General features: G+C 43.3%; 1 protein-coding gene across 5 annotated transcripts in view; it reads left to right on the forward strand.

The window, feature by feature from the left end:
* SETBP1 (SET binding protein 1) overlaps positions 1–24,647 on the forward strand; it is a 326,031-nt gene that overhangs the window by 54,994 nt on the left and 246,390 nt on the right. The gene's annotated exons all lie outside the window — the stretch shown is intronic.

Here is a 24,647-nt window from a genome sequence, read left to right on the forward strand (position 1 = left end):
CTTGACCAATATTTTCCTTCTCCAAGTTTATTTTACATCCTCTGGATTCCTTTTGGCCCCTGATTTCAGGGGGCTGGAAGATGGGAAATACACCCAGCATGTGCACCCTGCTTAATTCTAATAAATCAGGCTATATGTGTGAAGGCATTTCTAGGGTGCAGAAGAGAGTGACTGTACCTTCTTTATTTGGGAACATCTCCTAGGCTTCTTGCCTGATTTATCAGGGCTTCTAGTCCCAGCTGTATGTACAGAGCTAGTGGGAGAACTGTCTCTGTAATGGTACATGCAGCAGGGACTGTTTTCCTCCCCAAACTCACCCTCCTGCAAAGAAACGGCACCTGTGATCCCTCTCTGCGGCTGCACAGAGGCGGAGCCAGGGCCTGTTCTCCATCCCAGGCTGTCTCTCACAGGAGGGGGTTCCCACACCATGATCTCATGGAGCTCTTACTTAATGGTAATTATCATTGTTTTGTGACTCAGCGGCATCTGTGTTGAGATGAACCAAGCGTGTGTTGGTTTGATGCCTATTTCAGTTAGATACACACCTACACGCATCGGTGCTTATTTCTACAATACCATAGGTGTGCATGGTGTTTACAGGCAAACACACAAAGAGGCAATCCCCAAGTGTGTCTCCCCATTAGAGAGATGGGGCTTTATAGAGGACGAAAGAGAGAGAGAGCTCGAAGAACCATTACTGTGAAGAGGATAGGCCAATTTTCCATTTTAGGAGATAAAATGGCTCATTCAGTTCACAGTTATGGGCATAAAGTTAGCTGGCCCCACCCCTTTAGCTGGAGACTGGTAATTATTGATGTTACAATGAAGTTATCTGCAGAGGTTGCGGGGTGTGTGTGCTCAGTTTCAGACTGCAGCATCCTCTAGTCCATGCTGTGTAAGATAACCTGATTATCATTCACATTCCCTTTTTTAAACAGATCTATAAAAGATAACTCTATTCATTGCCAAGGCAACCTAGCCCACTGAGAATTGGAGAAGTCAGAAGCCACCAGGAAGGGATTTGGAAGGGGTGGGAAGGAGATTTGGAAATTAGGTTCAGCTGTGGACACTTTTCAATAGCTATCGTGAAATAATGGTTATGTTTTCATGTAAACCTCAAAGCTGTTTATTACTTAGAGCTAGTTATTTGATTTTTAAAGTGTTACCACTTTAAAACACCTGCTGTATTGGCTCATGGCCATTATTGTAATCAATTCACCTCTGTGTTATCAATACAAACATCGTGGTATCATGTCCTTATTCCATATTACCAGTTGCTTTTTCTGAGAATGACATGCTCCAGTGTGGCAGAAGACCCGACTTCTATTCCCAGCCATTCTGTTGACTGGCTGTCACCTAGACTCAGTTTCAGTGCCTCAGTTTCCCCAGATGCAAAATGGAGGGATAATAATGATACCCACCTCTGTGATGTGTTCTGAGGTCTGCAGATAAAAAAGTGCTCTTTACATGCAAGGTAGTAGTAGTGGGTTGAACCCCAGAATGTGTTCCTGGAGTTCCCAAGTGCTAATACCCGTTCTAATACAGAATTTTATTGTGGCTTTAGGCAAGTCAATTTCCCTTTGTTTAAACCAGAATAATACTTTGCAGACTTGAAGACTCCTGATAAGCTTCCAAGTACAGTATCCTCTAAACCTACCCTCTCAAAACCAAACTCCAGACATGCATGCCCAACACACATTTGGGAGTGTCTGCCTCTTGGTAGACTGCATGGCGACACTATCTCTGTTGCAGCACCACGCAGACTGCCAGTGGCAGCAACAGAACTGGAGAGACCTAAAGGGGGGCGGGGTACGTCTCCTTCCCTGACCTCACAGTTCCATTGGATTTACTCCGCACTGTTTTGGAAACAGGAATCCCCTGCTTAGGCAGCGGCTTCCCTTTGCTAGAGTGCTGTGCCTCCTTGCCAGAGGAGCAGCACATGAACTGATCTATCTGAACAGGTTAAACAAACAGGACTGTGTTTGGGTTAATTGTCAATGGTTCTGCTGCTCTCCATTACTGATCTATCCGGGAGTCTGGCCAAGGAGCAGATGGAAGAGACAACGTCATCACCTCCCTTCTCCTCCTCCTCCTCATTGTGTCTAGCTTTACCCTTCTTCTTCTTCTTTTTTTTTTTGGCTGAGCAAATAGGCCAGATGGTAGTGAGAGGAACAGACAACAAGTGAGGCATGGCATATGGGCAGCCTGTTTAATTTCGGCTCCTGTTGGGAAGTAGATTGGAGGGAGGTAAGTTACAAAAGCCAAGAAGGGGAGGGGCTGGGAAGGCAAGAGGGGAAGACCCTTGTTGTCGGAAATTGGATTCAATTTACTGTTGTTGGCCAGTGGAAACCCTTTCGGTGCAAAGTGAATCTTAGGTGGAAAGTTTCTCCTCTCCTCCTTCCCTTTCTACTACAGGTCTCTCTCTCCCCCTCCCCCCCCACCTTCCCACTGGCTTTAACTATTGCTGAAAGCCATGACTTGAAGATGATGGCCAAGCCAGAGACTGGGGGGTGGGCGACTCAGGCCCTGGCTGCATTCCTAACACAAAGCAGTAAATTAGCTGACTGTTTCCATGTCAGTTAGTGTAGGAAGTCGTGTCAGCTGCACAGGGAGAGTAAAGATGGAGATGTCTGTCCTAAAACAAGGAGGAGGATGTGGCCCCAATTTCTACCTTCACCTTGCCTCCCCCAACCAACCTCACTCAAGCCTTACAGTTATGATTGATGTGGGACACTTCTAGGTGGACACAACTGCATGCATGGAATGCTGTTGCCTGAGAATTTTCCTCTGTGTGTTTGGGAGCAAGAACATCCTCATGCCTTAGAATTCTTTCAAGAAAAAAATTGGATGTTTTGGTTCCACTTATAAAAACAACTCCCAGCTTCTCTTACTTCATTATTCACTTTGCATCTTATCTTAAAATGAAATTGGCAAAGATCTCTCTCCTTTCTTTTTCCTCTCTTTCTCCTTTTTTCTGTGTGGCTTCAAATTTTTAACTTTAACCTTCTTGCTATTTAGCAGTTTAATGTATGCCCTTGGGATTCTCTGAAGACAACAAAGGACAATCTTGCCTCATGTATCAGAGGGGTAGCCGTGTTAGTCTGGATCTGTAAAAGCAGCAGAGAGTCCTGTGGCACCTTATAGACTAACAGACGAAATTGGAGCATGAGCTTTTGTGGGTGAATACCCACTTCGTCGGATGCATGTAGTGGAAATTTCCAGGGTCAGGTATATATATATACAAGCAAGACTTTGCCTCATGTGTGTCTCATCTGGTCTGTACTTAGAAAACAATTTTTGAGAGACATTACGGTAAATTGGATCAGGCTGTAGTTTTTTGGGATTTTTTTCATTTGTTTTTTTTGAGAAACAGGACTTGAGCAAGAAAAACTAAAAAAAACCCCATTTTTCAAAATGAGTCTACTCTTTTGAAAGTGTCTCTATATGGAGTTGGGGATACAATTTTCAAAAGTGCCTATGTGAGTTAGGCACTTCAGAACCTAAGTCTCATTGATTTTGAGTGAGACTCAGCCTCTTCAGTCTGTTTTGAAAACGGGACTTTGGCTCCGTAGTCACTGAGGTACTTTTCGCAGTTCTATGCTATGTTGAGAAACCTCAGTTTTCTTTTGTTAGTTTTGACGAGAATTAGGGCATAGGGTGAATTTTAATGAGGCTGGTTGCAGAAATATTGGTCACTTGCAGGTTTGGGCCACTCAGAATGCTCAGTGAATGTTGTAAGCCTCTTGATTGACCATGTGGAAGTTACAGTCTCAATTAGTCAATAGCTGTGATTCATCTGTGAACTCCATACACTCACCTGGCAGAGTGGGGAAACTCCACAAACCAATTAGCTTTGGAAATCTCAAGCGCTTTTGGCAGAATATATAAGCTCCTGGACTGCAGTAGCTTTCTGTGCAGCAGAGAGACTACACAAAGAACTTCTTATAAACCATTAATTCTGCAAAGAACTTTTTATACACCAGAGTCTGTAGAGAAATGATTATGCAGCACAAACTCTGTAGAGTAGAATTTTAACTTTCAGCTCAGACATTCCATCACTGATTAGTTGTAACATGAAGTAGAAACACATGCCCATGATCTATTGGTAAAATATTTAAGATGGAATGCCATTTAAATAATTTAACAAAATTTAAAACAAAACACTAGGAACATTTCCCTCCTCCATCTCTCCACACAAAGAATTAGTTAAGATGGAGTTAAGTTTGGAATTATAATGGAGACATCTTAAATAAAAAGTACCATTGTCGTTTGATTAAACGAAATATGTGAAATTAAAGGATTGATCATTATTATTCCACAAAGAAACTTAAGCTTAGCCTTGTACCTATATATCTTGATATTCAGGATAGGAACCATGACTTTTCCCATTATGGTTCAGAGACCACCTCATGTTGAATCTTACCTTCCATGTAGGGTTGATTTTTTCCATTCTGCGAGAGCTAAAGAACCCAGTCTACTTCATTCACCTTCCACATACACACTAGTAACCCCTCATGCATCTTCCCTTTATGGCTCCATTGCCCTCTGACCTCAGAGGCACATATTTATTGAAAGCAAGGGCTGCCTCCTCCACAAAGGAGAGATTGGAGACATCATTGTCCATGATGTCAAATGTTTCTAAAGTCATTGGAATATTTATAGTAAACACTTTTTTCCCCATGAGGTGAAGGGTAGGTGGGGATTAAGATCGTTTGTGGAACCCTAACACTGAATTTTCTGACTCTCAAAAGTAAAGTTTATTGATACGCCGATATTCTGAGGAGCATTTTGCTTCTGTTTATGGTCTCTATGCAACACCAGCACTTTCACTTCTTTCATTTTGAGAGATTTTACTCCCAGCGGCATTGCCCATTTTAAGTATATGAGACGGATGAAATTTCCAACAGCAGATTGGATTTAGACACACCAGCAATAAAAATCGAGTGGAAAATATGTGTCTAAATCCTGTAGACTGCTTTGAAAATCTCTGTCCTTTTCTCGCAAGCCTTTCAAAATGAATGAAATGCAACCACTACATTTACAACCCAAGCTCTAACTTAATTAGCTGTTGTTGAAGGGGGTGGGGGAGACTATTTAAAAGGTTATTATATCAAGTAGACGATTGCAAAAAAAAAAAAAAATTCCACACTGCCCATCCTCAGGCCCAGACAGGAGTCCTGGCAAATGATATTTATCTTTTTTTTGTGTGTATTCTGTTTCCACACCTGCCTTTAGAGGAAAGCTGCCAAAGAGGATTTGCATGGCGTTTTTGTTGCCACCACCAGTGTGTGGGCTGGATACTCGATGGATTTCTCACAGTTGGTAGACAGTTGATGGAGGTGAGGGCACACTGTAGGGAGCAGGCCGGAGGGGGCAGGTTAGAGGCATTAATAGAGTCTATTCCACTTTTACTGTGTCTGGTTTCACTATTTTGTGTGCCTAGGCACTCTGCATTGTGCAGGTGCAGCCAAGTGTGTATGGTATAATCAGCTATACCACCCTCACCAACAAAAATCACACAACGCAACCAGGCTTCTGCCTTTTGTAATAGATTTTTTGGAAGGTAAGAATGGCCTAGGGATTGATCAGTGTGAAATGTTGGGCTTTCCCTTGGAAGGTCCCTGTCTGCTTTCGATGTGAAGGACGTTTTTCCCCTTTAATGCTAAGGTTTGGGGAGGGGCAAGAGTGTGTGTGTGTGTGTAGTGTAGACCAAGTGGGAAAAAACAGGCTTTGAGGTTCACACAGTGGGAGTTTCTGATTAAGACAAGGGTGCTAAGCAGGAAGGCACATCCTGATTTAGAAGATGTAAGCCTCCTGCCTCCTCCCCCCAATCCCCCAAGAGTCCATGTGCTCCACATAAAATGTGCAAAGCGCTGCCCTTTCATGAATGTCGCCTGTCGCGGCTGGGATGCAGCAGGCCAGACCACACCATTAATAAACTGGGAACATTCTTTTCCTTTTTTTTTTAGTCCCTTTCAATGCCAGCCCTGCGGTTTGATCTCCCTTGAATGCTATCCCCTCATTTGGGGCTCCAATTCTGAGAAGATTTGGTGCATTGTTTGAGGTCGCAGGATGTCGGATTGATTTCGAAGCTTTTGTATTGACTCCAGGCTCCTGAATGAAGCTGTCATGTGTGTCTGTGGTTGGCTAGCGGGCTGTCCGGCTGCAAGCTGTGCCTTCCTTTGTTGTTTAGGCCTCATTGAGCTGAGGGAAGAGGCTCATTTCAGGGTGATTTACCACCACCCAAACACCAGCTGTCTGTTGTACTGCTGCTTGCCTCCACCTTGGATTCACTCCTTCTTCCCCTTCCGAGCCCCCACCCTACCTCATCGAGACATTTGGGTACAGTTCTCTCGGGACGGGGTTGATCACACTGGCAAAACAAGATAAAAATATAAGCACTGAGGGAAGATGGCATCTCATTGTTCTAAACACTGTGTATGCAGCTTTGTGGTTGCTTAGAGTGTATTAGCAGGCTAATATAAATGGATTTTGTTCCACTTGATATTATGGCTGCACTGCTTGTGTCTTTTTCCTTCATATACTACCCTAAAAGTGTGCATAAAAATTCCCTTGTTGGTCTCCATATAGGGGTAATTGGGTGAAATTCTATTCCCAGGAGGTCAGATTAGATCATCTACTGGTCCCTTCTGGGTTTACAGTCTATGACTATCTGATGGGAGGGAGTCACAAATTTGTGGAGTCACTGAAAAAAATGGAATAGTTTTCACACACGCTTCCAGTTTCTGAGTGAAAACGAGCACTGTATTTTTGTAGGCACAACCACCGGCAAGTGGATCCAGGAAAGGAGTTTCACCCGAGCAGAAGGTAATTTTCTTTGGGTAAGGGAGAGGGAGGGAAGGAATGGCAAATTCTTAGGGGCAACCACATAGAGCGTTTTAAGGGCAAAGCTTTTTGAAGATGGCTGGTGTAGAAGATGGAGTTTTAGTCAATGGCACCAGGGAAAAGCCAGTGTGAAGTGTTTCCAGTGGAAATGTAAAGTTTCTTCCCAGGTGGAATTCTCGAGTGCTTGCACAAGTTATTGTGTTTCGTTTGTGCTTATGCAGGAAGTGAGATGTGATGTGTTTTGTGTGATGCTTCTATTAGACAGAAACTCTTTCCTTAAAGACTGAGGCAGCAGCATCTGTTAGATTAAAGGAAATACTGCATACCCGGTGGGGGGATGATAGCTACAGCTGTAATTACACTTGGAGCAGGAATTTTAACTTTGCTGCTCAGAGGTTTGTCTAGTTCTGGGGGGCAGCTGTGGGGGAGGGAGGGAATGTACCAGCTATATAGGGACACATTTATTCCTAGTAGTTCCGATGTGCATTGCTCACTTCTAATTAGAGGTGACTTGACTCAAGCAGGTCAGATTCAGAGCTGAACTTGGTCAAGGCTATAGGATGCTCGCACTATGTGTCTGGTTCAGGCCTATCTCTACTTATAGTCATTCCAGGCTTGAGTAGACTTAAGAAAGACCCTAATGCTAATAATTTGACCATGTGGATGTGAAAGATATTGCAGGAAGTATCCCCTTAACTGTTGGTGTCATTTGAGTGTTGAAGAACATCCTGGACAGGAGAGGGGCAGTGTGTGTGCTGAGCTCTTTTCTAGCAGCTCTCAGCGCTGGTCCTGAGTTGTTTTTGTTTAGTGCGGCTGTTACACAACTTGGGCGGATTAGAGTGCTTCTGAAATCCACCCTTGGGTGGATGGGGGGAAGGGGAGCATTCTGAAAGGATGGTCCTGCTGCGGGTTTGTCACAGAAAGAAATCGAGCTATTCAGTTGCAACTATAAGGCTCTAGGACCTTGAAGTAGAAGAGAGGTTCTTGATGTGAACCAATAACCATAAAATGAGCAGAGTGGGGGATTTTTTTTTTTTTTACACTCATGTTGCAGTTTATAGATCAGGGTTTGCAGGAGAGAGAGAGAGAGAGAGAGAGAGAGAGAGAGAGAGAGTGTGTGTGTGTGTGTGTGTGTGTGTGTGTGTGTGTGTGTGTGTGTGTGTGTGTGTGTGTGTGTGTGTGTGTGTGTGTGTGTGTGTGTGTGTGTGTGTGTGTGTGTGTGTGTGTGTGTGTGTGTGTAGAAAAATCTGAAGGGTTTTTTAGCCTGGGATGGTGAATAAACAGCAGATGATTGAAGTAAAATTTGACAGTCACAGTGATGTGATTTAGCTCCTTCTTGTTTTTTATTACGAGACTCCTGGATCTGCCTTAATCCTGACCTAACCTCCAGGGACACAAAGACGCACAGCTTTGGAAAGTCCCATTGATAGCATAGCATGTGGGTAAGATCTGACTATTCTTGGCAGCTCTAAGCAGGATCATTCTGAAAAGAAAGACAATGACAAGGCTCTGGGTACCCTTTGGGGCTGCCCCAGTGACGGTAATTTGTCCGGGCATGCGCGCTGCTTGCCAAAACTATTCGGGTGAAGTGAATTGTAACTGGTTCTCATTTAACGTCTGCTCTAAGCAGTTTTTGGTGTTCCTTGACCCTAGGGCCTGCATGTTGAAATTGGTCACTGATGAGCTGCTGTCCCCAGCACAGTCTGGATAATTGAGCCTGTTATTTAGTCTGTAAAATTGGCCGGGCTCGAGGAGCCCAGGTTGGAGGGGAGACAGGTGCTGTAGATGGGTAGGCGATTATTTCCCCAGGGACATTGGCTGCCCCCTATCCACCAAGAAGCTGTCTTGTTGGCTGTTTGGAGAGAGCTGTGTGTGTAGCTTTGCGGAGGCCAAGGAGAAGTGGGTTAGCAACCAGTGGCCGAATAAAGCTTTTCCTTTTATTCTTATTCCTTTTATTTCAACTCAGTGCCAGTTAAGGATCATGACTACCTGCCTCTAAAACTCAGAGTCCCATGTAAACTGCCCAGGTGTATCTGGGAAGGATACAGCTGTGGCCTTTAAGATCACGTCTCAGAGGCCATTCTCTTTCTTCTACAATCCTGTTATTTTTAACGGGCAGCGGAACTGAAAACGCTCTATGCATTACTACTGGATGTCTCCATTCCCCTGTGAAATCAGGTAACAGTATTCGTATCATCCCAGGGATGGTTCCCCCCCACCCTAATATTGTCCAGAGCCCAGGGCTGCACCTCTGGGCAGAAGAAGGAGGGAAATAATAGAAGGCAGTGAACAATAGCAACAAATCCCCATGCAGACGATTTAATTTCTTTAACTCCTGCGTGTTAGGAAGGGGAAAATGTAAAATAATATACAAACAAACAAACACATACTGACCCTGAGCACCCGAGGGAGCTCTGTTTCAGATCTTTGAATAAGCTGAAGTTGCACATGCATGTTTAATGGAATACGAGGCATCAGCGTGCACTGCTTAAGGCATGTTTTCTTCTGATCGGGTTCCAGGTAGATGACTCCAAACAGCACCCGATTTCTTTATTTCTGGGTTCCCAGCTTTAGTACTTTATGAATCTGAGACAACCCTCAATTGGAAAGGCCTCCACCTGGTCTTAAAGGGGAGTTAAAACTCATTAAAAAGATGGACCTTTTTTTTTTTAAACGTAGCTGGCTAACATTCAGCACCTAACCCCAAGTTAGACATGTGATGATAAAAGCACCCCTAATTCCCTGAAAGGGGGATGAAGTCCAGAACGGAAGGATCAGGACTCAAGGTGATGGTTGTAGACTGTGCTTTCAATGAGTTTAGAGGAGAAGGGAACAGCCTTCTAAGGAAGCGGGGGTTGGGGGGAAGGTGGGCAAAAAACCTACCTGGCTTCAAGACTGAGCTTCTTATGTATATGGAGGGGATGGTATGATGGGACTGCCTACGATGGCCAGGGGCGGCTCCAGGCCCCAGCACGCCTGCGGGAGGGGCACCGAAGCTGCGGGACCAGCAGACCCTCCACAGGCAAGCCGCCGGAGGCAGCCTGCCTGCCGTGGTTGGGGCGGCAAAATCCCTAGAGCCGCCCCTGACGATGGCATGTGGCCCATCGGCAACGGCCAGTAACAAAAATCCTCAACGGCTGAAGATGGGACACTAGATGAGTAGGGCTCTGAGTTACTACGGAGAATTCTTTCCCAGGTGTCTGGTTGGTGAATCTTGCCCACATGCTCAGGGCCTAACTGATTGCCATATTTGGGGTCAGGAAGGAATTTTCCCCTAGGTCAGATTGGCTGAGACCCATGGGGCCTGGGTCACTTGCAGGTTTAAGCTAGTGTAAATGGTGGATTCTCTGTAACTTGAAGTCTTTAAACATGATTTGAGAACTTCAGTAACTCAGCCAGAAGTTAGGGGTCTATTACAGGAGTGGGTAGGTGAGGTTCTGTGGCCTGCAATGTGCAGGATGATCATGATGGTCCCTTCTGGCCTTACTGTTTATGAGATGGATCAGTGGTTGGAGAGGGAGATAGGGTTGATCTCATTTTAGGTAGGTAGCTCTTGTTTTCTTTGTGGTGTGCGGGAAATGCCGTAGATCTTGAGTACTGAGGGGGAGGGGGACTGATGACATGTGGGCTCAGTTCCTGGTTCTGCTACTGTCTTCCTGTGTGACCTTGAACAAGTCACGTAATTTCTCTCTGTTAAACGGGGATAATAATACTTCCCTACATCATAGGATAAACTATTCAGCATTTGTGAGGTGCTTAGATACTTTCATATACGTATCTGAAATGAAACTGGTGCCACAACTTGCAGGTAAAAGATTGATTGTGGCGTGGAGAACTGTACTACCTATTGCAATGCAGTGGATCACTGTGGCAAATTTAGCTTAAACTGCCTCAGTGGCAGGCTGCAAGCATGAAGTAGAAGAGAGGAAGGATGTTCTAGAGGTCAGGACATTAGCCTAGGACCTCAGAAAAGAAGGTTCAAGTCCCAGATCCACCCCAGACTTCTTGGGCAAGTCACTTAGCTTCTCTGTGCCTCAGTTCCCCATCTGTAAAATGGGGATAATGGCACCTCCCTACTTCACAGGGTGTTGTGAGACTCAGTATAATAAAGATTGTACTACTCACTTACGGTGGTGCTGGGGCAGTTTAAAAAGCTTAGATAGAGAGGAGCCACGGGTATGAAACAACCAGCTGTAAGTAGTGACGTGTGAGCCTCAACATTTGAGTGGGTGGGTTCAGAGTGGCACCCAGATGTTTGGAAACTCTCAGGACAGGAAATCAGGTAAGTGCAGCCATTCCATTGTGAATGGGCTGACTGCAGGTGAGTTTGGAAAGGCACCAGGAAGAGCCAGTTGCAAACTTGCACTGAATTTTTGAGATCCTGGAATTAGATCAAATTGATCGCTAATTTGGGACTGCAGAATAGGTTCAGAGCCATGTGTCCTAACAGCAGCAGATGGGTTCCAGAAGCTTAGGAGGTGATCAGAAGTTTATCTTCCTGTTTGTAATGATCACCACCAAGGGATCACCTCTCTGCCATGGCCTGACATTGAGGAATGGATGCAATTCCTTCTAAGTGTGCCCTCTCCCCTCCCCCTCACTTAGGGCATTGGGTTTCCGCCTTGCTAAACTCATTAACCTCTTTAATGCTGCAATATCCTTTTCCCATATAAACCCCCAATGCTAAAACCTCTCTCCCAAGATCCATGCAAGCTGATTCCCGCTCTTGTCATTTAGCAAGCACTGTCAGTGTTTCTCTCTCCGCTAGAGATAGCCAAAGCCAGAAAAGGAGATGCCCGTCTGTGTGAATCTGAGAGAGGAGGAGAACGTGAAAGGGTTGTGGGGAGGTGAGCTGTTTTGCCACTAATTGATCTCAAGGAGCATTCTGGCCAAGACTAAGGCCTTTGCTGCCATGGTAATTTATCAAGAGGTCTAATTTGGTAAGCTAAAAACAGGCTTTGGAGAAGGTCCAAAGGGATCCAGATGATTTTCAGAATCAAATCAGGTCAACGTGAGGGCTCTGGCTGCTTGGATTTTGTGAATTCATTGCAGCAGCATCCTAAACTAATGTCAAGGAAGGGGAGTATGTCAAGCAGCTCATTTATCAAAGCATGGTTTTCCCAGAAGTGTTGAGTGCAGGGGAATGGGGAAGGGGGGAGGGAGTCTTCCCCATGGGAAGCCTCTTGCTTTGACCTTTGGTTATGGACCAGCATTTTTAAGCTAGTCCAAAGCAGAAACATTTATTTAAAGCATCTGAGATTCTTATCCAATAGTGGATACCAGTGCTTCAGTGCATGTGGGATATAGAATCCCTGTCAAGGAATCATCACCCATTATACTGGGCCCAGTTTTCAAACTTGGATGCCTACAGTCAACTGGACATCTGTATTTAGCAACTCATTACATTCTGTTGGCAACTAAGTGCCGCTGATTTAGAGTGCTAAGCAGCTAAATACAGACTTAGCGTATGGCTACACTGGAGCTGCTGATGTAATTTCCAGCTAGAGTAGACATACCCGTGCTGGCACTGATTTAGGTAGCATGCTAAAAATAGAAGTGCTGCATGGGCCGGGGGAGGGGCTGGCCATCCCAGTATGTATCTGTGGTCTTGGATGAGATTGTACTTGGGTGCTGTTAATCTGTCCCACCGCTCTCGCCGCAGTGGCTACACTCTGTTAGCGCATTAGCTTGATCCGAGCTAGCATAGGTATGCTTATTCAAGCTGGAAATTATGCATCCCAGCTCCAGTACTGACATCCTGTAGGTGCCTAACTTGAGGTACTCACGTTTGAAAACTGGGCTCACTGACATGATAGGTATGCTCCTGTTGACATGATTAAATGGGTAAAGAAATCTGCCTTTTCTATCTTTGTTTGGCACTTTGGAGCAAGGGAATTCTTTCTTCAAAGGAGGCACATGTGAGGCTGTGGTGAGAACTGAAGGGTTTGGGTGCATATGCTCCCCTTGCTTTTCTACATGGCTTCACTGGGCCTTATCCCTTGTGAAAGGGCTGCTCACACAAATAAGGACGGCAGGATTGAGTCTGTCGGCATCAGTACTGACCTCCTTATTACAAGTGTAAGAGTTGGGTTTTCTGATGTTTTGGATTGTGCTGATATCTTTATGGAGTTATCGTTCATAGGGAAAGGTCACTGGAGATGAAAAACTGATCAGGAATTATGAATGTAGACGAGGACAAATTGCATAAGCAAATCAGAAACGCCTGTCAATACGCACATTCACTCGGTTAATTACTCCTGGGGGAATTATGCACCAAAACATAAATATTTTAAAATTCTGCTTATTTGATTTGTCAAAATAACACAATATAATTTGAATTATTTTGGTAATGTATTTCAAAAAACCTGTCAGCAGCTATGTCTGTAACAATACAGACAACAACAAAAAAGATTCCCCCTGGAGTAGAGAGTTAAAGAAACTCCTATGACAACCCAGTTCCTATTTCTGTGTCCCATCCCCCCTTTCCCCAAGCCCAGTCGCAGGACCAGACAACCGTATCTCTCTCCCCCCAGAGCCTAGCTGTGGGGCCCCCTGGCTCAGACACCCGCATCCCCCTGACTCAGACACCCACACCCTCTCCCCCCGAACCCAGATACTCGCACCTTTCCCCAACTGGAGCCCAGGGATGCAGAGGGAGAAACAGCCTGATGCTGGGTCCTGGGTTTGTATGCAATTCCTTGAACATTGCCTGCTTCCTTTAGGGCATGCTGGGAACTGCAACTACCAGGAACCCTCCAGCTCTGACCCGCACCCACTAGAAGTATTTTCTATTTGTGAGCTGGGGAGCTGGGCCCTGTTGGGTCTAGCGGCCTCCTAGTGGTGGCCAGCAGTTTTGCAGCACCAGTTCTGCAGGGAAAAAGGAAATTCTGCACAGAACATTAATTCTTCATAAATTCTGCATTGCACAGTGGTACAGAATTCCCCCAGGAGTAGTCGGTGGGGGGGGGGGGGAAACATGGGAGCATTTCATTATTTTTTAAAGTTCTGTTTCCATATTGAACACAAATGGGGTCTTTCAAATGGTTGCCAGTAATGATATCTTAATGTTATTAATTTATCATTTGTTGAGGTCTCCAAGCAGGATCAAGGCTCCATTGTGTTAGGCACTGTGAATGCACTGGCCTGATTGATTTCCAGCTGTTATATTTATTTACGGCTTCTGTTTTCTAATAGCAAAAATACAATCAGAGCATTGTCTAACTTAAAGAATATTGCATTTCAGTGTTCATTAAATGCATGCAACGTTTGGTCTCAGACAATACCTTTCTGGTTGCATGATAGGACGGAGATGCATTATTAGTTATGTGTTCTTGCATTAAATGGACACCATCAAAATAGAAACCCTGTTGAAAACAAAATTCTTTATCTGTGTTACTATTAATAGAGCTGGTTGCATGATGTAAAAACTTGTTCACAGCCAGCCAGGTTCTGACACCATTACTGAGTAGCACCTCACTCTAAAAGTGGTCCTATTGACTTCAATGGGACCCCATGGGGAGTTCCAGCAATGTGAGTAAGGGGATCACCTGGCTCTGAGTGAGAACCTAGGCCAGTGGTCCCCAACCTTTGCCTGCCAGACGAAGGACCATGGTGGCGGTGGAGCATCCGCCGAAATGCCGCCGAATTTCTGTGGCGTTTCGGCGGCGCCGCCTCTCGATGATGTCACTTGCCGCCGACAAGTGACGTCATCGAGAGGCGTCACCACCGAAACGCCACAGAAATTCGGCGGATGCTCCACCGCTGGCCGGGACGCAGGCGCATTTAGATGCCCCTGCAGGTGCCATGGCGGCCGCAGGCACCGTGTTGGAGACCCCTGACCTAGGCTTTGATTTGATCTGTTCACATTGCTTTTAACTGAATTGCACAACTGAGTTTGTTTCATGTAAATGTTACTAAGCATTTTATTTTGGCCTTGTAACCAGGAGGTGCTTAATCCAATCCATTTCAGAGATGAAACAAAATGTGTTTGGGTGGAAGTAGTTTATAAACAGTGAGCCATGCCACTTAGGTTAATGACTGCATACTCAAATAGTGAATTTCAGATATCAGATAACTAAAACAACATGTGAACAGGCAGTAGAGTCAAGCACGTTCCTGACGACTATTCAAACAATGTCCAAAATGAAAAAAACTCTGCACAGGTTGCAAACAGAAAAAGGGCTGAATTCATAGAAAAAAAGGTTTGCAACTAATACTTTCGCCAGATCTAGATGATAATGACACTTCTGAGCCCGATCCTGTAGAGATATGAGTAGATATGTGAATAGATCCATTCTGCTCACTAGGGCTTCTCATGTTGGTAAGGTTACTCATATGCTTAAGTGCTTGCAGGATCAAGCCTTTCAATTAGTCTTAAACATCAATATTTTAAAAATAAAATCTTGTTCTTCTGACCGATGTTATCTGTTTATTTTAGCACTTTGTTCCTTGTGTACAACTGCAACTAAACTAGTTATTTTCACTTTTCTTTATCATCCAATCAGTATAGCTTTCTGATTCTCAGGGCTCAGCACAGTCACACAGCAGGGCAATATTTAAACCAAACAGAGAAAAACAAAGGACCTGATTCTTATCTCACTTCCCCCAGTTATTTAAGTGTACAACTCAATTTACGTTAGTGGGCTAGGCAGGAAGCAAAGCTCTCTCAACTGAGATTACAAACAAAAAGGAAACATTTCTTCGGTTAGTCTTTGTAAAATGCCACTTATAACCAAAACTCCACGTTGGGCACAAAACTCACTGCTTAGCAAGAGTTGAATTATGGAGTAGACAATAGTTTTTGGAGCAATCCTATTCCCTTTAATGTTTTCTGGGACCATGACAAACTCTTCTGCTCCTTTCATTGCCTTTGTTTCAGAAACCTAATTTATGGTGCCTTGTGATCTGTTGATCATCCAAGTATCCCTTTCTGCTGGATCAGCTCGCATCGTCTTGCTGTTGCTCGATCCAGGACTGCACAGAGCATCCATCATGCCTTGACAGGACGCTGTCAGTGTATCAGGGGGCAGGACGTAGATGGAGAGGAAGTTAGTGCATGAGAGTAAGGTGGCAGAAGAGCACATTTGCCTGTGAATGGAACCTCAGCCCAGTTTATAAATGATCCCCTGGGACTTGTAGGTAAACACAGACTTCTATGGTGACATGGGCTTGGAAAGCCAAACACTGGTTTATGATTGTAGGCTAGTCATTCAAAACACTAGCTCCTGGAAAACCGAGAGGACTTTAGTTGAGTCCATCTTGTTTCTTTTGGTGAAAGGTAAAACATTCTTCTCTTCCTTTGTTTTTTTAATCTTATAGATTTATCTTTACTGTAGCTTTTCCCTTGATCCCTTAGTCAAAATGTAACTTTAATTTGTTCCCACGTTCATTGATGCTACAGTACTGTGCGTGAATATATATAATTGCATATTTAAGGATGTAGCAATGACCAGAGAAGCTAAAACCCAACATATTTATGTACAAAAACTAGGCTTAAAGAATATTAAGCTTTGGACTGCAACCAGCAGAGGAAATTTAAATTCTTTTAAAAAAAAAAAAAAAAAAGCCCAACAGCCCCACCTTCCTTTTAGTAATGGCTTGAGAACATTGATGGAGGTTTTGTAGCAGAGAAAGAAATGTGCTGTTTAACTATCTTATAGTTACACTGTGTAGCAGAAGCACTTTTTCGTCACTGCTCCTCCAATATGCCTCACTGTTTCTATAGGACAGAAGTGTGTTTAATCTCTGTGACCATAGCTGCTTCTCTAGGACTAGCAACAAGGTAAGGGTGGGGGGAGGAGGAAGGAATCAGAGTGGATGTTTTGCATGATATAGTCACCAGGGGTAAAATCATGGCTCCATTTTAGTCAAATGCAAAACGGCCAACTGACTTCAATGGGGCTGGGATTTTCCCCTTATTCACCAGAAGCCAGATCTTAATATTTCTGTTGATTCCAGTTGACTTCTATTGACTTCAGCAGGCTTTGGATCAGCTCCCAGAACTGGACTGGAAGCACCAGCTTATGTCACATGGGCTACCAAATGGAAATGGCTTTCAATCAGATGAGAACCAAACACATAGAGCTGGAGGGGAAAAGCTCCATAGTGTGGTATAAATCCCATCAGCTATTTTATATTCTTGAGAGCGATACCTTCAAAGGTTACAGCTACAATTCCTCCATCTTCCACCTGCTTTTTGGAGATCCCTGATGAAACTTTGGCTCTATGAAGCAAGATGACTGAGTGGAGTTCCAGTCTTATAGTCTCATATATTGGCAAGGGAGCACTTTACTGGCTATGCCACCTGGCTATTATGTATATTTGCAGAGGGGGTGAAATTCACTCCTTTGCAGGGGGCCAGCACCCGGTCTATGCAATACTTAGTCCCACTTAAGCGCTAACGTTTTTGCTGCCTCTCTACAAATGGGTGAATTTCACCCGGAGTAATTATTATGTATCATGTGGTATGATGGTAGTGTGTAGCCGCCCTAGGCATGGACCAGAACCCTGTTGCACTAGGTGCGAATGAACACAGAGCCGAAAGATGGTGCCAGTCTCCAAAGAGCTTACAATCTGGAGCCAGATCTTCAGAAGGTGGAAATTGCCATCTCTCTGTTAACTTCAGTTGAACTATGACAATTGACACAAGTTGAGGATCCAGGCCATAGTCTTTAGGACAGCTGTTCCAGCAATCAGCATAGGTAAACGTTTTGAGAAAAAGCACAACATTGAAAAAAAATACAATAGTTGAATTAAATTTAAAGAAATTCCCAGAGAAACCGATAAAGCAAAGCTAGCAAGACGGATGTTGTGTTCCCAGTGCAGGCAGCTCTGCCTTTTTTGGTTTGTTTATTCCCTTCTCCTGACTCGGTGGGAGCTCAATGAAGCTTGAAGCTCCTCTTCCTTTGACTTTCCTGATGGCTTGTGTTGGCATGAGTGCTACTGAGAGCTGAGGTCCTCCTTTCCCTCTGTTTGTTTGGGGTTTTTTGTTTTAATATGATAAATGTGCACCTCCTCTGCTCCTCTGGAAACAGTATCCAGGCTGCAAAGTAATTATTTAGTGAATGGTAGATCCAGTTCATGTTGGCAAGGATCAGATGAATCATTATTAATCATGACCCCTCCGACAGTAACCTCATCCCTTGGCTAAGTGCTGCTCTTTATTAAGAAGTAATAGCAATTAGGGGATGGTTGGGCTACTGCTTTGGTTACACTGTCAATGTGGTCTCAGGACTCCTGGCAGGAGGCTGAGGAACTCAGGTCAAAATTAAAAATAAACGCACATGGTACACATTCCAGAAACGAAGCAGACTTGCTTCCCTTGTGGGTTTTTTCTACCTCCTCTAAGTGTCTTTCTTTTAGGTAGTGTCTCTTGGGAGTTTTACTTCCTCAAAGGAGTAAATTAAGGGTTGGATGCTCATACAAACTGTGAAATAATACTTTAAATACCCATCATTCTTCTTCATCCAGATGGATCCCAGAGCTACTCACAAACTATTTGCCTGATTCCTGCAGTCTTACAAGGTAAAATTCCTGTTGACTTCAAGAGAGTTGTACCTGCTTCAAGACTGCAAAGTCATTCACCTACCGCTGAAATGCAGCCACCTCTGAGGCAAAATGTGGCAGCTGTTTAAGAGCACACATTATTCTTACCTATAACTGGAAAGTGAGTGGCCTGCAAATTTTCTTTTGTGTGATACACTCCTAATACTGGGATGTCTCTGCCATTATACATCTATCTTTTGTTACCAACTTTAAGTGAATTCATGCAATGACCAAGGCTTGCAAATTCAAAAACTGTTGCCTTTGAATCCTTGTAGGACAAGCTCCTGCTATTCCTTCTCCATACAATTCAGCCTCACTTTCATAGCTATGCGACTGCAGCACCTAGAGCACCCACATCTGTGGTAACACAACAAGGCCTGTGGTTCTGGATGCAGTTCAGAGAGCCTATGAACTCACCTATAAGCTGGAAGCTAGGCAGCTATGGCACACAGCAGGCAACACTACACTACACAGTTGGACAGGAAGGGAAGGAGAATTCAGCTTCAAGTGGACTGGGAGTGCCTGAGTCATAGACTCTGCCTAAAAAAAAGGGACCACTGATGTGAGGCCAGTGACTGGTTTGGGGGCATTATAAATCTGTTCACATGTTGTAATTTGGTTATAAACAAATGAAATTCCATCATCAGGCAATAACAGATCTGTTACTTCTTTAGGTTCACTTTAAACCCCAAGAAGAAAACTGTATCCCATGAAAGCTATGTAGGAGAATGGGCAGGGTGTGATTGCCTGCACTGGAACTGAGCTAAGAAATCACTCTTGTGGAAATGTCAATGGGATATTTAATGGCCACCTGTGGTCAAGGCATGGGTTTCATGCTTCATCCAATAGAAAGCACCTCAGTGCCTCTTAACATTATGCTTGGGGAATGCATCGCAGCTGGAAAAATGGTACCTGCTAAATCATCAATAAAAAACACTTCTCCTTGGAGGCCTCCCTCAGTCCTGCTTATACTGCAAAAGGCGATGAGACTGGTCATGTTACTTTAGGATTTCACTGGTCAGTGGGATTGGAGCAGCTAATCCGGCACACCTGTGTTGCCTACGCTTGGCAAAACCACGGAGAGCAGAATCTCAACTCTCCAGCATTGCAGATGTTGATGATTCATCATCAGTCAACGTTATCAGAACTTGTGGATTCATGGATTCCAAGCCCAGAAGGGACCACTCTGATTGTCTAGTCTGGCCTCCTGTATAACACAGGCCATAGAACTTCCCCAAAATAATTCCTAGAGCAGATCTTTTAGGGAAAAAAAAATCCAATCTTGATTTAAAAATTGTCAGTGATGGAGACCCCACCATGACCTTTGGTAAATTGTTCCAATGGTTAATTACCTTCACTGTCAAAAATTTATGCCTTATTTCCAGTCTGAATTTGTTTAGTTTCAACTTCCTGACACTGGATCATGTTATATCTTTGCTAGATTGAAGAGCCCATTTATTAAATATTTGTTCTGCACAAAGGTAATCAAGTCAGTCTTGACTTTTCAAGTTCTTTGTTAGACTCAGGGAGTTCAATCTAGTTAGCTTATCACTATAAGGCATGGTTTTTAATTCTTTAATCATTCTCATGGCTCTTCTCGGAACCTTCTCCAATTTATCAACATCCTTCTTGATTTGGGGGTACCGGAACTGGACACAGTATTCTAGCAGCATTTGCACCACTGCCAAATACAGAGATAAAATAGCTTCTCAGTTCCTACATGAGATTCCCCTGTCTCTTCATCCCAGGATTGCATTAGCTTTTTTGGCCACAGAATCATACATAGAATCATAGAATATCAGGGTTGGAAGAGACCTCAGGAGGTCATCTAGTCCAATCCCCTGTCCAAAGCAGGACCAACACCAGCTAAATCATCCCAGCCAGGGCTTTGTCAAGCCAGGCCTTAAAAACCTTTAAGGGTGGTGATTCCACCACCTCCCTAGGTAACTCATTCCAGTGCTTCACCACCCTCCTAGTGAAATAGTGTTTCCTAATATCCAACCTAGACCTCCCCCACTGCAACTTGAGACCATTGCTTCTTGTTTTGCTTCATGTTCAGCTGATTATCCACCATGACCCCCAAATCTTTTTCAAAGTCATTGCTTCCCAGGATAGAATCCCCCATCCTGTAAGTATGACCTGCATTCTTTGTTCCCAGATGTATACATTTACATTTAGCCATATTAAAACACATATTGTTAGCTTGTACCCAGTTTACCAAGCCATCTAGATCGCTCTGAATCAATGACTCATCCTCTTCACTATTTACCATTCCCCCAATTTTTGTGTCATCTGCAAACTTTATCAGTGATGACTTTGTTTTCTTCCAGGTCATAGATAAAAATGTTAAATAGCCTAGGGCAAAGACGTGATTGCTACGAGATCCTGTGGAAAACAGACCCACTTAATAACAATTCCCTGTTTACAGTTACGTTTTGAGATGTATCAACTGGTTTTTAATTCATTCACTGTGCCATGTTAACTTTATATTGTTCTAGTTTTTCAATTAAAATGTCATGCGGTGCCAACTCAAATGCCTCACAGAAGTCTAAGTATATTACATCAACACTGTTATCTTTATCAACCAAAGCAGTAACCTCATCCAAAAAAGATATCAAGTTAGTTTGACAGTCTACTTGTGAGAAATTCTGTTAATTTGCATTAATTACAATGCCCTTCTTTAGTTCTTTATTAATCGAGTCCCATATCAGCTGCTCTGTTATCTTCCATGGGATTGATGTCAGGCTGACAGACCTATAATTACCCAGGTCATCTTGTTTACCCTCAGCACAGCATTAGCTTTCTTCCAGTTTTCTGGAACTACCCCAGTGCTCCAAGACTTTAATTACTGAAAATCAGATTAACAGTCCAGTGAGCTCCTCAGCCAGCTCTTTTAAAACTCTTGGATGCAAGTTATCTGGAACTGCTGACTTAAAAATGTCTGACTTTAGTAGATGGTGTTTAATGTCCTTCAGAAATACTAGTGGAATGGAAAGAATGTTATCACCATATGGTGAAACTGTATCATCTGTTTTTTCCTCAAATACAGAACAGAACTATTTATTGCACGCTTATGCCTTTATTGCATTATTATTGATAACTCTACCATTTACATCTAATAATGGCCCTGTACCATTGCCAGGATTCTTTTTGTTCCTAATATGTTGTGTTTCTAATTTGTTCCTTCCTGTTGTCCTTAACTCTGCTGGCGATAGATTTCTCATTGTGTCCCTTGGTTTTCTACGATTCCTAACTTCTAATTTTTATTCATTACTATCAACTTCCTCTTTCTTTTATATTTTATTATTATTATTTTTTACTGTCTTCACTTCCCCTCTAAACCAGGTTGGGTTTTTAACCAGTATGGCCTTCTTCCTCAGTGGTGGGATTGTGGCTTTTGGGGCATCTAGTAAAGTTAGAAACTAACCAGTTTTGTACCTGAGATTAGTATGAAGGTTCAGAGAAGGTGTTATTTTTCCTCAGGCTCTTTCCTCAACATCTACAGTTTAATGGTGCTTTAGTTGCATGCTACTGTGTTTACCCTGTTGCCACATCAGGGATCTGTTGAGAGCAGACAATAACTTAGTTAATATTTACTGAGGTTTTCTAGTACTACAGGTTCCTTTTCAGAAGATGTGACACTGCAATTAATGGCTTCATGTGATAATTGTTTAACCAAAAGGACAGTGACTTACATACTGAGTTGAAATAACACAAAAAAGAAAACCCTTAATTATTTTTTTAAAAGCTTTCGTTCCCTGTATGGAAATCCTGGAGAAAAACCCATAGGGTAAAAGGCAAAAGAATGAGAAAAAACCTCCATCGTTTCCATTTACCTCTTCAATAGCTGAAGGGGAACAGTAGAAATTGGGAGTAAACCTGCTTGCTCTTTTTGATCTCTGTAAAAGTTGTTGTGAGGGTCACATTGTTTAATGGTTGAAGGAGTTTATTGAAGAATAAAAGTAACAGCAGAGACAAAGGGCCAATACAAATTATCTGGTAAACTGCTGTCAAGTTTTACGTGCTCTGGGCTACTGATGATTTCCTGTCTTTAAAAAGGTGTGTGTGCGTGTGCATGTGTGTGTGTTGGGGGGAGGTGGGTGGAATGGGTAAGTAGTATATAAATAAATCCACTTCTTTAAATAGCTAACTAGCCCACTCTGAACTGTGTTGGAACCTCTGTGTTCCCTGGCAGTCAGCATTCTCATATTTAGCAAAGGTGCATTGCAGGGTTCAGGCAGCGCTTCAGGGACTCCACTTTGGGTGGTTCTCGGTTACATTCTTCCGCTTGTCAGTAAGCGAGGCACTAAAGCACAAAAAGTTCAAGGGATTGCACAGTTGGAATCCTCTGAACAAATCTGGATCGAGCCCCCGCACTTGACATTTCACTCCTCTTTTAAATGTTAGAAGTACACAGACTAGGAATGGGCTGAGGTAAACGTGCCTTTAGCTGCTGTCTTCTGACTGGAGGTTATGGCAGAGCTTCAATCACTCCTTGTTTAGAGATGGTGGCGATCAGCGTTCCTAACTTCAAAGATCCTGAAGTTAACAAAGGGGCTGTGGAAATTTCTGGCGCATGCCGGGAGATCTGGAGCTGCTGACCCTCCCCCACCCCCCGCATTTTTTTAAATCTATTTTTTTATTAGTATTTTCAAAACATGGAAGGAAAACCAAACCAACATGCAGAATGATGGATATAAAAACCAAAGGAGAGAGAGGGAATTATTTCAGGAGTCCATGCAGTAAGGCCCCACAAATAAAAATCTTGTGTTATAAATGGGAACCAGCTTGATGATCATAATGGTTCCTTCTGGAGTTAAAGTTTATGCAAAGAAACTCCATCAATGTGCTGATCCCATTATCTGTCTTTAGATATCAAAATACCAGCTCTCCAAAAAACCTCATTGTGTGATACTGACACTAAATGATACTTTCCGTTAATTGGTGTTACTTAAAATGGGCTTTTGAATTACTATGTTGGGCCTCATTGCTTTTCTATTTACTGGGCATGATTATTTTGGTTAATGCTACTGAGAACCACATGGTGTGGGTAGGGGGAAAGCTGGGATCCACAAAGCCAAAATAATTTAGGAAGGTGTTTTTTTGGGAGAGAGTTTGAAACAGCAGAGGAGGCTCCCAGAATCCTCAGTGCTTTTGACTTTGGGACAAAATAATCTTGCAGCATGGACGATAGATTTGCCAACTGCCTCTCCCAAAGTCATCTCCAAAATCCTAACCTGCTAAGAATCTGTTTTTTAGTGTAGTGGTGACATTGAAGATGCTTGGATTATTCCCCATTCTTCAGGCCTTAAGACTTTTTGAGGGAGCATTATGGGAGAAATTTTCTAGGCTTCCGTCACCAAAGAAAAGAAAGGTGTTGCTGAATTGTTTGGATGCTGTGTACTAGTTCAGATGCATTTGTATGACATTGAGGATCCATCTCTATTCATGCAAGGCCATTGGCCATTACACTCACCTATTCCCTCTTATTGCTCAGTATATAGAAGTGGTCTTCTACATAAACTCAGTTCAGGAGTTCGCCACAAAGACCTTGGTTCTTCTATTAATTTCTACTCATTTCAGGCTGGGTTGCGTTTTCTGTAAAATTAATACAGAGCAGATGGCAATGAAGTGCCAGATAGTGTAGTAGAGTGTGGTTTTTCTTTCTACAGGAAAAGAAAATACCTCACAATGTCTCATCCTTGTGGGGGAGAAAAGGATCAGAAGCTCATCCAGAAATAGCACTTGGTTAATGTCCCTTCTTTCTTCTAAGTCAGTTCTGAACTGATGCTCCAACACTGTGTTCTGGGGAGCTGGCCTGCTTGAGATAAGAAGTAAAACTTACAGTCCTGACCATTTGTAGGGACTTAAGATACCATGGCATTTTTCTCTACAGTAGGAGTATTAATCCAGCACAGTATCTTGTCCAAATTCTAATTTGGGAAATTTTATTCTGCCTACTTTATATGCCCCCAAAGATTTAGCAGCGATATGTTAGTCTTCACTTCCTATCTTCAATTGCTGTGTACTGTCGCTTTGCATTGATAGCTGCTTTGTTCCATCCCGGAGATAGTTTCATTTCACTGGTTTGTAAAGTGAGTTGGTATCCATCTGAATGAAAGGTACTTCTAAAATGAAAAAAAAAATTGAATAATTATTGTCATCATCACCATCAGATTTTGAATTTGAAATGGTTACTTATACCTGTCAAATGCAAACCCCTATAAGAATGGCACCAGGGAACATAAGCAGCAGGA

The sequence above is a fragment of the Mauremys reevesii genome, linkage group 6 (assembly GCF_016161935.1).
Source record: "Mauremys reevesii isolate NIE-2019 linkage group 6, ASM1616193v1, whole genome shotgun sequence".
Classification (NCBI taxonomy): domain Eukaryota; kingdom Metazoa; phylum Chordata; order Testudines; family Geoemydidae; genus Mauremys; species Mauremys reevesii.